Genomic DNA, 13,185 nt, shown 5'->3' on the forward strand with positions numbered 1-13,185 from the left:
CTCCAAGATGCTGGAGTGGGTGCATGCTTCTAAGTTCGTGTGCCACCCAGCAGAGATAGGATGGTTTACTCTAATTAAAAGACATTTTTGATGGGACATGCTAGATAAGGACATTAGGGAGTATGTGGCTGCGTGCTCAGTATGTGCCAGGAATAAATCACATAATGAACATCCTGCAGGGCTGCTACAGCCCATGTTCCCTCTAATTTTTCATGTGTCTGAGCAAACACACAAACTCCCTGAGCATCCCTTGGACCACTGTGAGCAACAGTAGACGTGTGCACTGTGGTCACGCCAGCATCTAATCCATCCAAGTCACATGGTTTATTAAAATAATCAAATTACAGCATTTACATTTATTTATTTACATTTATTTATTTACTTTTAATTAACTGCTTTAGCCCACTTACAATGAAAATTTAAATAAGTCTTGTTCATGACCTGTGTAGTATGTTAAGTCTATTGGAAGAAAAATAACTTGGAACGCCAATTTTGAAAACACAACTTTCTCATTGCCTCATTGTTCTGACACACACAACAAAACTATTGACTACACTACACACTAACTACACACTAACTACACAAGATTTATGCTAAATGTCACAAATCTCTCACATCTCAATCTCCGCCGTCACTCCTAAAACTTCCCCCTTCCTAAACAACTAAATGCCATGTTGCCATATCATTTTTTGATTGGTCGACATGGTACATTTTTCCACCAATAGGAAAGGGTGGGGTTTTCTTTGGTTTTGTTTTTGTTCACAGGCTTTCGAGCGTTTTCCTTATAAAACGCCGTTTTTACCGTTTCTTCCTGCAGTAAATATAAACAACGACAGTATTCAGGAAGAAAACCAAACACGCCGCTTTGCTAGCTAAAACACCGGTGTCGGCACATTAGAGGGAACATTGGCCACGCTTCATCACCCTTGTCCTACATTGCCCTGGATTTTGTAACAGGACTCCCGGTTTCGGCAGGAAAGACTACCATACTCACAGTCATAGATCGGTTTTCTAAGGCAGCACACTTTATAGCTTTAGAGAAACTGCCCACAGCAGCAGAAACGTCTAAGCTACTAATTGAACATGTTTTCAGGCTTCATGGCATTCCAGTAGAAATAGTTTCAGACAGAGGTCCACAATTCTTGTCCCAAGTCTGGAGATCTTTTTACACCGCTTTAGGGGCCAAGCCTTGCCTGAGCTCTGGGTACCACCTGCAGACTAATGGCCAGACAGGATGTTTGAATTGGGAGCTCAAGGCCACACTCCACTGCATAACCTGTCAACTTTGGCCACTTATCTACCATGGGTGGAATATGCACACAACACGTTAACAACATCCGCTACCAGGTTGTCACCATTTGAAGCCTCATTGGGATATCAACCACCACTGTTTCCTGAGCAGGAGGCTGATCTCGCTGTCCCCAGCAGTGCTGCTGTCGGGTCTGGACTCGTAAATGGGAGGCACTATTATGTACAGTAGCCCATCAACGTCGCTATGCCAACTGGCGACGGTCACCAGCACCAACATACTCACCAGGACAGAAGGTGTGGCTGACTGCTAAGGACATCCCTCTCAGAGCGTCCTCCTGGAAAAATGTCGCCTCAATTCATTGGTCCCTATACAGTGGATAGCCCCACAGCTGTCAAGCTCCATTTACCTCCAGCCTTACAGATTCACCCTGTTTTTCATGTCTCCCAGGTGAAACCGGTACTGTCTAGCCTCCTTTGCCCGCCTCCTGACCCCCCGCCTCCCACCTTGCTCATCGACAGACACCCAGCCTTCACCGTTCGGCGTATCCTGGATGTGCGGTGGCGGGGTAGAGGGCAGCAGTTTTTGGTGGACTGGGAGGGTTACAGGCCGGAGGAATGTTCTTGGGTACCTCGATCGTTGATACTTGACCCTGTGATGATCTCTGACATTTTCAGGTAAGCCGCGGGGCGGATTCTGGTCGGCCGCCAGGAGGCATCCATTGGGGGGGGCAGTTCCACCTCTAGGAGGAAGCACCATGCTCCTGCTCATTGCTGGCACCTGTGGGTAATTAAGCCGTGGATTTATAAGGCCAGCGCGCTCAACCTCTCTTCGCTAGATTCTCAGCTAACCACAGTTGCTGCAGGCCAGCTCTGTGTTTTGTACACGTCTTAGCAAACTACCTTGTCTCACCTTGTATCTCTCTTTCATAGCTACACACCAGATTACCAGAAGCAAATCTCTGCCATAGAACCCCCATCCGGACGCTGGACCTCCCGACAGTCTCACAGTTTTACTCACTCCACGCACCTGCCTGCCTCCCTGCCTCAATGTCAGGAATTTCGGATTACTTACCACTCACCTGGACCACTCTCCCCTGCATGCTACTGATCCACCCGCGGCAAGTAGGCAGTGCAAAGGACTATTCAGAACAAATAGCTGCCAGTATTCCTCCGGAACCATACCTAAATAAATGTACTCTAGTTTCAGTGACTCTGATCCCTTCCCAGGACCCAGCCATCCAGTCTGACTCTCCCTTTGGCCCAAACCACAGAACTGCAGTTTCCACAGTTGAAAAATCACTGATTGTTTACATAGCTCAGGTCGCATAAGCGCCCCTTAGTTTTGGTGTTTGTTCTTAGCACAAGTTAAAGACACGACTCAGTTTTCTAGTTTTGTTCGCTTACACTTTTTGTGAATCATAAACGTTGTCACTTAAACGTTCTCTGCGTCATGCATTTCAGTTTGGTTTTTTTTAGTCAGCCTCGGCCGTGACAGGATGGAAGCCACTGACACGAAGACAAGAAAGCTCCATGCATGGAGGGTTTCACCCCAAGTCCAGCACCCTCAGACTGTATGGTAACTGGAAGGAGGAAGCAGAGGACTACTGAGTGTCATAACCACTATGTAGGATGAAACAATAAGATCCCCAAGTACAGTAGTTTAATCTACGAATAATACATTTTTGGAATTGGTCTTTATTTTTTAAAAGCCATATGTGTTTGGATTTTTTCTAAGCATTCAAACTGAACATTTTACTTCTTTGCGTCTTTAAATTAAAAGAAATTGGTACTTTTTGCGAGGTTGGTGGGGGTATATTATCATGGAGTTTCAGCCTTGTTCAGATTAAGTTTGAGAGTATTTGTTTTGTTTTACCCATTGTTGTGTTTGTTTTGGTCACCATCCATGTGTGATTATTGTTTTCACATCTGCACATAGACCTTCTGGAGGAGGTGGTCATGGCATGGTTCCAAATGATCTCCAGAGCAGTTCATTTATGGTGTGAGCGTAAGCCAACCCTGATCTAAACCAAGTAAAAGGTGTACAAACAGTTTGAGAGGGTGAGACAGGGCATGAGGAAGTGGTCTATATAGACAAAGTCTGAGGAAGAAGAGAGAAAGTGATAATGAGAGAAATGATAGAGCAGGCAGCATGATTAGGTGTTTGTAGATGCCGAGTGAAGGGAAAGGAAATGAGAGATAGAGATATACTGTTAAGTGCGACGTTGTCACCCATTTATGGTGATCATGTCAAATACTAAGCTTCTCTCTCTGTCACTCGGTCTCTGTGTGTGTGTGGTTCTTTGACTGACATGGAGGAAAACTAGAAAGCTTGTCTTTCCCTTTTACAATCACATGTTCACTTTTATCCCTCTTGTTATCTCCTTCCTGCTCAGTTCGTTCTTCTTTCTCATGCTCTTACTTCTCACTGCTCTGGTTGTTTACTCTCCTTTTTCTTTCTACTCATTGTTAATTATACCCGCCATCTTTGATTCTTGTCTTCCCTACATTCTCCACCAGCACTCCTGGTGCTGAAAATCACACATAAAATCAATGTGTGTTTTAGATTCAGTTTATATTGTTAGCCCTTGACATTGTTTCAGAAGCTAATGATATGTTTTCCCTGGTAAAAAGCCAGACTTAGTTTCCACAGTATTTGATTTTGTATTAGCTAAAAGTCAACTGAAAAACAAAATTTAGAGATAAACAAAAACCAACACCTCAATGATCCTAGGACCTTGAAAAGAAAGGCAACTGGACTTCAAGTTACTTGAAGATGTTTCACCTCTCATCCGAGAAGCGTCTTCTGTTGAATTTATTTACTTTATTTTATTTAGAAAGAGGGACAATACATACTAATGAACATTTTAACAAATGTAAATATCCCAGATTATAGTCTTGGACTAATTTCCACCTGCAGACACTCTGGCAGGTTGGTGTTACACACAAGTTAGTAAAAACATACAGAGACACTATTTAGTCATGTGACAAGGACAAAAGCAGTGATCACACTGTACTAGAACAAACAATAACACGAAGCGTGGACACAGAGGACAATATAAATAACAATAACCAAATACTGGAGATTCCCAGATATTTAGTGGGAGCAGCAATGGGATTTGTCCCTTAAGACGGTCCTTGACATACTATTGATCATGTGCCTTATTACCTGAGCCAAGGTGTGAAAAAGGTTGTTGTCATTATCAGCAAAGCTTTCCGGTGAAGCCATTGTGAGACTTGCCTCTCTCTATCATGTGATCTATTGAGATCAACTGACACAAGCTGTGAGTGGGCGTTCAGGCGCCTGGGGAAAGATCTCAAAACTAGATTGTAGGTGGCAGACAGTTGGTGTCATAAACCGCCCCTTCTATTCAAGAATGATTGTTCACAGTAGACAGAAGTAGGCTTCTGTCACTCTTCTTTCATGCTATCTAAAATGAGAACAATGGTGTCCTCAAAAGAGTGACCTTGTGCATCTGAGTCTTGTCCCGTCGAGGTGGCTCTTCTACTACGTTGTTTAGTTTGTTTTTTGGAGTTTTGGGATAAACCAGTTTTGTCTCAGTGTGTAGCTAGGCTTGGAGTGCACTGGGATGTCATGCTTGGAGAATATTTGCCCGAGTTTCTCTGAAAAAACTTGCCCCATAAGGGATGACAGTGTTGTTTCGTTTGCCATTCTGTTTCTACTTAATTGGTGTCTCAGCTTCTTTACTGTGCATCTTTGCTAATTTGATGGAAGCCTAATTGGGATAAACATGCTTTAAGAGCTTTCTTTATGTGTTTGTTCCTTTTCCTTCCCTTCTGGATTAGAAGGAACATTTCTACCCAGTGTTGCAGATTCCTGATTACTCCACGTTCCAGAGGGTGGTTGGAAGCAAAGAGATGGTATTGGTCTGTGTATGTGGGCTTCCAGTAAACTTCACTGTTGAGGTTTCCATTTTCCTCAATGTGCACAGCACAGTCCAGAAACGGCAAACTATTATCCTTTGTATTTTCCCTGGTGAACTTTGTTTCTATCCACTGAGTTGATGTGAACAGTGAAAGCTTATATTTCTTTGGTTTTGATTTGGCCCAGGTGTTATTAACATATCTGTACCAGTGAATAGGTTCTCTCTTTGAAAGAGCCAAGAGCTTTAGTTTCCACTTTCACATTGGGAAGCCCATGGCACATCTATGTTTTTGTCTGTAGAAACCCTCATTGGGTATAGGATTGGGCCTATAGGATTTTAGAGTTAGAGTTAGAGGTACATGGGAGGCCAAGCGGAATGCAACTCGGACAGTGGCTCAAACAAAACTTTGATGTGGGATGAGTTCGTTGGGGCCATGGAAAAAGACTTTTAACTGCTTCAAGGTGATTCCAGAAAACAATCAATTCAATTCAATTTTATTTATATAGCGCCAAATCACAACAAAAGACGCCTCAAGGTGCTTCATAGATACAGAGAAAAACCCAACAATCATATGACCCCCACAAGCACTTTGGCAACAGTGGGAAGGAAAAACTCCCTTTTAACAGGAAGAAACCTCCAGCAGAACCAAGCTCAGGGAGGGGCGGGGCCAACTGCTGCGACCGGTTGGGGTGAGAGAAGGAAGACAGGATAAAGACATGCTGTGGAAGAGAGACAGAGGTTAATAACAGATATGATTTAATGCAGAGAGGTCTGTTAACACATAGTGAGTGAGAAAGGTGACTGGAAAGGAAAAACTCAATGCATCATGGGAATCCCCGGCAGCCTACGTCTATTGCAGCATAACTAAGGGAGGATTCAGGGTCACCTGGTCCAGCCCTAACTATATGCTTTAGCAAAAAGGAAAGTTTTAAGCCTAATCTTGAAAGTAGAGATAGTGTCTGTCTCCTGAATCCAAACTGGAAGCTGGTTCCACAGAAGAGGGGCCTGAAAACTGAAGGCTCTGCCTCCCATCCTACTTTTAAATACTCTAGGAACAACAAGCTCCCTCGCACACTGCAATCTGGATTTGCCGCTTATCTGTATTCTAATTTTAATAACTGTACAGTACTCTGCTTTGGTAACTATTGTCCATGATGTAAATATGTAAAAATTGTGTTTCTGTTCTGTTTTATGTGTGGGGTCTTTTTGTTTTTGTTTTTTTTTCTTTTTTGCTGCTGATACAACCAAATTTCCCCTTGTGGGACAATTAAAGGATTATTCTATTCTATTCTATTCTATTCTATTCTATTCTAAGTAAGCCTGCAGTGTGAGAGCTAAGTACTCTAATAGGGTGATAAGGTACTATAAATAAAGATGAATATGCATGGCAAGACATACATTATTCATTGTCTAATAAAACAATAACCATAACCTCAGAGCCAAAATAACAACGGAATAGCTTTGGGACCACTCTGTGAATGTCTTTGACAGGTCCAGCCAGAGCCAAGACTTTATCCCAATTAACCATCTCTGGAGAGCTTTGAAAATTCAGTTCAATTTTATTTATACAGCACCAAATCTCAACTGCAGTTGCCTCAAGGCACTTTATATTGTAAAGTAGACCCTGATACTTAGCTCACCCGCCACCGCTCTCTCCAACCATGTCCACCACATCTCACAGGATGGGCGAGGTGGATGACCCACAGAACCACTGCAGAACCACTGCTGCTGCTTCTGTAACTGTCATCTGGAGACAGGGAACGAGGTTTTTGAGTCATTGCCTATACTGGAGCTAGTGGTCCTTGAGCAGATGATGAGGCTCCTGGTGACTGGAGTGGATTTGGTGTGTTGGAGAGGGCCGTGACCTTTCCAGAGGACCACTTAGCAGCATGGTGGCCTGGCACAGAGGAAGAAACATCTGACCCCAACAATCTGGCATAGATGCCTCACACTAACACTCTCCCCACTGTTTTTCTCCTCAGATCTCAGTGGGAACAGGTGTTGCTCCTGACTCACGTGAATTTGTGCAAACATCAGCGCAGGAGAGCTGGAAGTGCACGCAGCCCGAACTCTTCTGCAGGGAGTGTCAGCTCATAGAGGTGGGATCCTTGTGGCCGGCCCAGACTGGAAGGACGTACAAAGTTCTGGTAAGGTGCCAAGGTGTGGTACACAATAGGCTATGGTGGACTCTACCAAACCCTGCTTCAGCCTGGGTTGTTGTTGGGTGGGAATTAGGTGTGTACATAGTGACTTTCACAAATATCCAGTGGTGTTAGGTTAAAATGTATAGAGTTGGGGCAGTGGTTAGCTCCTTTCTTGGTCACCCCTTATTTCTTGGGATGGATTGGGCTGAGTTTAATAAGCTGGTGGGGCAGCACTTATGACTGGGAACGACTTGTGGTATCTGTGCTGAGGCTGTCCAACACTGCTACCAGGGAGGAGAAATCCACAGGGCATTTTCAGGAGACCCTGCCACTTCCTGTGATTAAATCCAAGGAATATTTTCCATTGGAGCAGTCCTTTGGTGACACTCTACACTCAACGTTGGTTTAAGAAATAAACATTAAGGGTCACATGGTGTGTGCTGAGGCAGAACAGTCCTTTGTGATAATTAGGCACAGGCTAGTATGACACACTGGAGAGAGAAACTGAGTCATTTGTGCTGAAAAGGCATCTCACAGGCAGCTTATTTTAACCTAACGGTCAGCCACATGAGGTCTGATATTATTTGTTGGTGGTACCCCTGTGCAGCAATTTTGCAGGAAGTCTGGCACAGGCACTGTTTCAGATCATCTCCCGAGTTAGCATGCGTAAAAGATATTGACCAGAACACCTTATTCAATACTTGCACATTAAAGGAGCTGCATGAATTACTGGTTCTTTAGGGAATTCAGACTAGCACCTCAGTACTAGTCTGAAAGGCATGGGAATGATTGGGGATGTGGGGATGCAAGGAGCTGTGATTGACAGCCAAGAAGTGGCAGTGTTCTGGTGACAGCCATAGTTAGAGCAACTTTGCCATAAAGCCGAGGGCCACGTCTTTGAAGCTGGGAAGTGAAGTGTGCAAAGCAAAATAAAAAACCTGTGTAAACTGAAACTGCTGTGTCAGACTGTGTATGTTGGACACACACAGTAGCTTTCGTGTTACAATGTTGTTTGACTGAGGAGACAGCTGCTTCTTTCTTGAGAGAGAAACAATGGAGTTTTATATCTGAGAGAAACCGGAAAAGGTAGCTGAAAAGTTCATATGAGTGTATTCTATTCATGGAAGGAGGATACAACATAGGACTACCTTTCCATTTAATCACTGGATTGTGGTGAAATGGAAATGGAAAGAGTTTATATTAATCTTTGCTCGTAGTGCCCCATAGAAAGCTTTCCAAAGAGCTCTGGGCCTTTCTCAGAAATTATATCTACTGAAAGTCTGTTACTGAGAAAGACATGTTGGACCAATACATGAGCTCTGGCAACACTTTGCTAGACCCGCCCCTGCACAGTTACCAGCTGTCAGCTACTTAGAAAAGGATCCTGGTGTTATTTGTCTCTCAGAAACAGTTCATAACTTTAACTCATCCATGTCACCTAAAAGGTAAACCTGTTTCTCCATCACCTGCTCAGCTCTGATGATCCAGTAAGGACATCTCCTGGTTTCATCTTCATGTTTCCCTCTCACCAGATAACCAAACCGACATAATGACCAGCAGCTTTACAGCTGTGGCTCCAGCAAACATCAGCTGATACTAGAAATTAATATTAAATAAATTCTAGCAACAGCTGATCAAACGTGCTGCTGTTGTTTAGCGCGACATCCGCTGCTTTCCTCTTTCTGGCGCAAAGTGGGCGATAAATAAACAAGAGAGACGATCAGCTGATCATTGATCAGTTTCATGATTGAAGTAGCAACAGGAGAGGGAGGGGGAGAGGATGAGAGAAGAAGAGGCAGCTGTGCAGCGTAATGACAGAATAACTCCAGCTTTGTGTCTTTTTCATTGTAGCTGAAGTCCGGGACAAACTGTTCCTTTTCACCTCAACACGAAACGCGTAATATTTTCTCTGAATACGAGACGATTCCGTCTTTTTACAGGACGGTTGGAAACTCTACTAACTAACCTTGTGAATTAAATAAAGTTCACTATCAGTAACATCATAGCACCCACCCAGCTATATAGAAACTCCGTCATGCTAGCTAGCATGCAGTACGAGTTATTGTAACTGACTGTAAAAAGTCAGCACAACAAAGTCAAAGGAGCTTGTAAAGAAAAGTGTCTGGACTTCTGTAAGTTGCTTGAAGACGTTTCACCTCTCATCCGAGAAGCTTCTTCAGTTCTAAGGTCAAATGGTGGAGAGTCCCAGATATAAACCTAGTGGGAGTAACCCCCCACAGAGGGACAAAAGGACCCCTGATGATCCTCTAATCGCCTGAGCCAAGGTGGGAAACTGGGTGTGGGTCCCAATCAGCCAGAGTTTTGGGTGAGCTCATTGTGAAACCTGGCCCCACCTTAATCATGCGAATTCCATGGGCCATCTGATCTCAGGAATTCGCATGACTTTTCTTTGCAAGCTCCTTTGACTACGATGACCTGGATGACTGAGAACCTTCACAGACATCAGCACAACAAAAATAAACTGCACCTAAACTTGGTTTATATCTGACCCAGATAGACTGCAGGTCATAACTTCTTACCTGAAGTTCAGTTCACCTGACACTCGGACTGGCAGCCACCTCGGGTCTCTCCTCCTCTTGCCTCCCCTTTCTCTCATCCACCTGCTGGCCTCCACCACTTGCTAATGTTACTGAATCTGAGGAAGCTCCGCTATAGCCACCAACAAACTGAGTTATTTTTACACACCGACCAGCATCTGGCCAATCCACCACCTTTCATTGTTTATACTGTTACAAAGGGGAAAAAAAAGTCACCGGGCCACCAAGCAAATGCCCGGTATGCCCAATGGCCAGTCCAGCTATGGTCGTGCCATCAGTTAACCCTTCGCGTACCAACTGTGGCACGCGTGCCTAGGGTTGCCGACCCCTGGTGTAGACGTTAACTATATTAACAATAATTCACTGTCCAACCTTAAATCCTCTCAGGTCTGTGGCTCAGAGTTTTACTGGCCCATATACATTTTTATTGGCTTGTGAAAAAAGTTGTAATTTTTATATTTTTAAATATCAATGTAATTTAATTGAGACGCTAGGCCCCCCTTTAGACTCACCCCTGTTCACTTATAAAATAGGATGACTGCTGTCAGCCATTACTAAGCTGTATAAGTTAAACATAGTATCAGACGAAGTTAAGAGTTCATCTGCATATTTTAATGCAAGTTCTGGAGACTTGCTGCAGACTTTTTGCTGGTAAAACAAACAGCAGAGTATGGAGCAACTACAAGGTTTGTTGATCAGGTGCTTTGATGAAGGACTGCCGCTAGCTTTTCCCAGTAATTATTTTAATAGTGATTAAAGGAAAGCGCTGCTGTTTTGAATACTAGAAACACATTTTCTTTCACTTTCCCTGCACTCACCATCTCAGTAAGGGCTCTGTCTCTTCCTCTTCAGCCCCTTTTCCATTAGTACCTACTTGGATCGACTCGGCATGGTTTGCCACGGCTTTCAGGGTTTTCTATTAGGTCATACTATTATTTTACTCTGGCGCAGTTCCAAGCAGGTATTAAAATGTGAAGTCATCAGACTGCATGCCACCAGTTGGGTACCACAACGGCTGAAGTGGGGCAAATCGAATAGATTGGAAGTGGTATAGTCAAATGGACACAATTTACGGGCACTGACTGGCGAGCATCAGGAGGCAGAGTGGCCCCGACTTGGACACGGCATTTTTAGAAACTATGGTGAAGGACGGTGAGTGCTTCGTGTGTTCAAACATAATAGTACTTGTCGCGTGTTGAGTTCACTTTGAACAAGCCTGGACATTTTTTAATAACGCCATTGTCTACTTGCTGCAATAAAAACTCCATGCTCTGCATGTTGTTTTGTGCTAGCTGTGCATTAACTTCCTCTTCTGAGGGGTCATTGTAAAGCCATATGAGCAACATCTGATGAACACTACGGGTTCATTTTTTCATTTATGTTGTAATGTCATGTCATGTCGTGTGTGTCCTTATGCTATGCATGTCTTATGTTTCAGAAATGCTTTCTACATGTGAGGGTTTTTCGTCCACCACCATTAGTCTTGACCTCCCTTGTCTGTGATTCAGTTCTGGTTGACGGCGTCGACAGCTACACCTTTTGGCATGACACAGAAACTGCTCATCGCTGGTAGGACACGATGATAGGTTTCATACTATAGAGAAAGAAGTCCAAACCTGACCTCACAAGTGTTCCCATGGAGATGCAGGCAGATGGAGATGTGTTAAACCAAGATCAGTGGGAACACCACATCCAGCTGCCGCTCAATGAGGCACGGGAGCAGGAAGTTGCCCTGCGAAGGGAGGAAATGGCACAGGCCACAGTCTTCAACCAGGCATTCCTCAGTGTGCTTTGCAGCCTCACACGAGCAATGGATGGCCACTCAAGTTTCACCTCACCCCTTAACTTTCCACATTGGAGATTAAAAAAACAAATTTATACTTTATATAGGTTTGTACCCCTCTGTTCCAGGAGAGTCTTACCAAAAACTTAGCTGTTGCAAATAATAATAATCACTAATTTGTACATATTTTCAAATGTTGCTGCATTTAATAAAGTATTTCAAGCCTATAATGTGTGTGCATCACGGTTTGTTGTATTTAAGCAGTCATTACTAAATGACATTTTTCACCAAACTTTTGTTGCCCAGTAATAAACGCTGTGTCTTTGTCGTGTGATGTCACCACACAAAAATGTGGTGTGTCCATAATTCTGTAAAGTGATTTACACTACAGGAGATTTATCCCACAGCCGGACAACTGTTAGCATTTCAGTGATGTGAAAAATGTAACAGCCCACATGAAAACACAGAATAACCGCAAAAGTAAACAAACTTTATCATTTCTATTTCATTTGGCATCTAACAGCAGTATTCCTGTAAGCACATGACAAGGGGTGAGAATAATATCATTAACTGGAGCACAAGAAGTGAAGCAGAGCGTCTCGTACATGCACGTTTAGCTCCTCCTCTGTACCACCCTGTCCTACAGCTACCACAGGCTCTTGTCCTGCAGTGGCAGGTACATCCCATTGTCATCATCTTCATTCATTGTCTTTGAAAAGCAAGAGGAGATGAACAGATCCAGTAAATGCACTTTTATCTGGTATCGTTTGGTATCGTAATCTGTCTTAATCTATTTCTATTTCAATGTTGTGTTCTGTGTTTTTTTTATTTATTATATGGGGGAATAGTTCTGTCATCCTTGTGCTGAGAGGTCTGTGGTCATCCACCTGTTTTGTTCTAGTAAACCCAACTTTCAGGAACACCTTTACAGCTGTTCAGTTTTAGCACCACTGAGAGTCAACAAGTCTGGTCTCAAGTCACTTTATATTGTAAGGTAAAGACCCTACAGTGACAAATGTTCACTCGGATTCATCAATGAAGTAAAACTGACTGTATGCATATACAGGATATTTGGATATTAAAGGATATTGTATCATGGGTGAACAGACCAGAATGAAAGCCACATCTTAAGCATTTGACTGAGGCACAACAATCAAAAGGCAATGATTGCAGCTTAAATGTACTCTGGATAATCTTAAATGTGCAAATATTGTTACAGTTTTGTGTTTTTCAGGTGTCCTGTTTGAAGAAAACACTTTAAAGTCACTTTAATACATGCATATTTAAAGAAAAAAGAAAAATGCTCCACCTCCATGTATTAGCTGTTAAGTAATTTTATGATGAGGATGGATGCTGTCATTGTTTTTCAGTATAGTTTTGAAAATTAAAGGATATTTAACATTAAATGTACCAATGTTGTTGTTTACTAAACACGGATTAATTTAAGTTTAAATTTAAAAACTTTTGAACAAATGGTGTACGAGGTTTTCTGTTTGTCTATGCATTTTCCTTTTTGCACTGTACAACACTTTCAGTAAGACAACAACTGTAAATCGACCCCCCCC

The 13,185-nt window shown here is 43.1% G+C and overlaps 1 protein-coding gene across 1 annotated transcript in view; it reads left to right on the forward strand.

Annotated features, from left to right (window-relative positions):
* LOC102214474 (junction plakoglobin-like) overlaps positions 1-13,185 on the forward strand; it is a 105,254-nt gene that overhangs the window by 29,609 nt on the left and 62,460 nt on the right. The window contains exon 2 of the mRNA XM_005751157.1: positions 7,118-7,282. The gene's annotated coding sequence lies outside the window, so the exon portion shown is untranslated. The remainder of the gene's footprint in view (positions 1-7,117; positions 7,283-13,185) is intronic.

This window comes from Pundamilia nyererei, unplaced genomic scaffold (genome assembly GCF_000239375.1).
Source record: "Pundamilia nyererei isolate P.nyererei 1_Seehausen unplaced genomic scaffold, PunNye1.0 scaffold00302, whole genome shotgun sequence".
NCBI classification, from domain to species: Eukaryota; Metazoa; Chordata; class Actinopteri; order Cichliformes; family Cichlidae; genus Pundamilia; species Pundamilia nyererei.